General features: G+C 48.9%; 1 pseudogene; it reads left to right on the top strand.

Moving 5' to 3' along the window:
* The first annotated feature begins 500 nt into the window (after positions 1–500).
* Positions 501–981, top strand: LOC105484249 (plakophilin-2 pseudogene; annotated as a pseudogene).
* Positions 982–3,454: the final 2,473 nt, after the last annotated feature.

The following is a 3,454-nucleotide window of genomic DNA, read 5'->3' as shown; positions in this document are numbered from 1 at the left end:
TGCTGGGATTACAGGCGTGAGCCACCGCGCCCAGCCCATATATTTTTAATTACATAAATATTGTTTTAAATGTTAGTCTTTTTTTTTTCTACTCCATACTAAGTTTTGTTTGTTTTTTGAGATGGAGTCTCACTCTGTCGCCAGGCTGGAGTGCAGTGGTACCATTTCGGGGCTTACTGCAACCTCCACCTCTGAGTTCAATTGGTTCTCCTGCCTCAGCCTCCCGAGTAGCTGAGACTACAGGCGCCCACCACCACATCTGGCTAATTTTTGTATTTTTAGTAGAGAGAGGGTTTCACCATGTTGGCCAGGAAGGTCTCGATCTCTTGACCTCGTGAGCTGCCTGCCTCAGCCTCCCAAGTGTTGGGATTACATGCATGAGCCACCACACCAGGCCTTCTGTACTTTTAAAGTTTCCTATCTGGAGTGCCCCCAGCTCCGCGGTGGCTTCGCCCGTGAGTCCTGAGGCAAGGGAGCGCTCGGTCTTCCCCACCGGCCCCATGGCAGCCCCCGGCACCCCAGCTGAGTACGGCTACATCTGGACCATCCTGGGCCAGCAGATCCTGGGACAACTGGACAACTCCAGCCTGGCGCTGCCCTCCAAGGCCAAGCTGAAGCTGGCAGGGAGCAGCGGCTGTAGCAGCCAGTCAAGAGCCTGCGAATCCGGGAGCAGGTGCAGCAGATCCTCTCCAGGAAGGGCCGCAGATCCGTGGTCAACGGCAATCTTCACCGAACCAGCGTGTTCCTGAGTATGTCTACAACCTGCACTTGGTTGAAAATGATTTTGTTGGAGGCCATTCCCCTGTTCCTAAAACCTATGACATGCTAAAGGCTGGCACAACTGCCACTTATGAAGGTTGCTGGGGAAGAGGGACAGCACAGTACAGCTCCCAGAAGTCTGTGGAAGAAAGGTCCTTGAGGCATCCTCTGAGGAGACTGGAGATTTCGTTCGTTTGTAGAGATGGGGGTCATGTTGACTAGGCTGATTTCTTTTTTTTTTTTTTTTTTTTTTTTTTTGAGACGGAGTCTCACGCTGTTGCCCAGGCTGGAGTGCAGTGGCGCGATCTCGACTCACTGCAAGCTCCGCCTCCTGGGTTCACACCATTCTCCTGCCTCAGCCTCCTGAGTAGCTAGGACTACAGGCACCTGCCACCGCGCCCGGCTAATTTTTTGTATTTTTAGTAGAGACGGGGTTTCACTGTGGTCTCGATCTCCTGACCTTGTGATCCGCCCGTCTCGGCCTCCCAAAGTGCTGGGATTACAGGCTTGAGCCACCGCGCCCGGCCCAACTAGGCTGATTTCAAACTCCTGGGCTCAAGTAATCCTCTCTTCTCAGCCTCCCAAAGTGCTGGCATTACAGGTGTGAGCCACCTTGCTCGGCCTAGCTGTTTTTTTCTGGTACTTATCATCATAATATGAAATAATATTATGATTTATCAGTGTGATTTTTTTTTTTTTTTTAATTCAGACGGAGTCTTGCTCTGTCGCCCAGGCTGGAGCACAGCGGTGAGATCTCAGCTCACTGCAAGTTCTGCCTCCTGGGTTCATGCTATTCCCCAGCCTCAGCCTTCCGAGTAGCTGGGACTACAGTCCCCCGCCACCATGCCCGGATACTTTTTGGTATTTTTAGTAGAGACGGAGTTTCACCGTGTTAGCCAGGATGGTCTCGATCTCCTGACCTCGTGATCTGCCCATCTCGGCCTCCCAAAGTGCTGGGATTACAGGCGTGAGCCACCGGGCCCGGCATTTTTTTTACACAGAGTCTCACTCTGTCACTCAGGCTTGAGTGCTGTGGTGCGATCATAGCTCACAACAGCCTCAACCTCTTTGGTCTCAGGTGATCCTCCCACTTAAGCCTCTCTCTCTTTTTTTTTTTTTTGAGACAGAGTCTGGCTCTGTTGCCCAAGCTGGAGTGCAGTGGCGCAATCTCGGTTCACTGCAGCCTCTGCCTCCCTGGTTCAAGCGATTCTCCTGCCTCAGCCTCCCAAGTAGCTGGGACTACAGGCACCCACCACCACGCCTGGCTAATTTTTTTGTATTTTTAGTAGAGACAAGGTTTCACCATGTTGGCCAGTCTGGTCTCAAATTCCTGACCTCATGATCCACCCGCCTCAGACTCCCAAAGTGCTGGGATTACAGGTGTGAGCCACCGTGCCCAGCCACAGTTCAGACTCTCAAGTAGTTGGGACTACAGGCGCATCCCACCACACTAGACTAATTTTTGTATTTTTTGTAGAGCCAGTGTTTTGCCACATTGCCCAGGCTGGTCTCAAACTCCTGGGCTCAAGTGATCTGCCCGCTTCAGTCTCCCAAAGTACTGGGATTACAGGTGTGAGCCACCGTGCCCAACCACTTTATCAATTTTATTTATTTATTTATTTATTTATTTTTGAGATGGAGTCTTGCTCTATCGCCTAGGCTGGAGTAGGGTGGCACAATCTCAGTTCACTATAACCTCTGCCTCCTGGGTTCAAGTGATTCTCCTGCCTCACCCTCCCAAGTAGCTGGGATTATATGCGTGTGCCACCATGCCCGGCTAATTTTTGTATTTTTTAGCAGAGATGAGATTTTGCCATGTTGGCCAGGTTGGTCTTGAACTCCTGACCTTGGGCGATCCACCTGCCTCAGCCTCCCAAAGTGCTGGGATTACAGGCTGGAGCCACTGAACCTGGCCACTTTATCAGTTTTATAGAAATCAATTAGATTCTTGTTATAAAAGATGAGGTTTTAGCTCTTTTTGATTATCTCATTTGATATTGTAAAAGGAATTTTTAAAAACTCAACTCTATAATTGAAACAAAACAGAATGTTAAACTTGGAACAGAAGGAAATATCCTTAACTTGGTAAAAGTTATCTACTAGAGATTCATAACAAATATTTAATAGACATGTATTCCATTTAAGATCAAGAACAAGAAGAGGATGCTTTTTCTTTTCTTTTCTTTTTTTTATTTTTCTTTCTTTTTTCCGAGACTGAATCTCCCTCTATTGCCCAGGCTGGAGTGCAGTGGTGTGATCTCAGCTCACTGCAACCTCCGCCTTCCGGCTTCAAGCGATTCTCCTACCTCAGCCTCCTGAGAAGCTGGGATTACAGGTGCCTGCCACCATGCCCGGCTAATTTTTGGTTTCTTTTTGTTGTTGTTGTTGTTGTTTTGTTGTTTTTGAGACAGAGTCTCACTCTTGTCACCCAGGCTGGTGTGCAATGGTGCAGTCTTGGCTCACTGCAACCTCCGCTTCCTGGGTTCAAGCGATTCTCCTGCCTCAGCCTCCCAAGTAATTGGGATTACAGGCATCCACTACCATGCCCAGCTAATTTTTGTATTTTTAGGAGAGATGGGCTTTCACCATGTTGGCCAGGCTGGTCTCGAACTCATGACTTGTCTACGCTTAACTTTTTGTGGAACTGCCACTTTTCCAAAGTGGGTACACCATTTCACTAGAGGCTAAATTTTAA

The sequence above is a fragment of the Macaca nemestrina genome, chromosome 10 (genome assembly GCF_043159975.1).
Source record: "Macaca nemestrina isolate mMacNem1 chromosome 10, mMacNem.hap1, whole genome shotgun sequence".
In the NCBI taxonomy this organism is placed as follows: Eukaryota; Metazoa; Chordata; class Mammalia; order Primates; family Cercopithecidae; genus Macaca; species Macaca nemestrina.
This window is presented reverse-complemented; position numbering and strand designations above follow the sequence as displayed.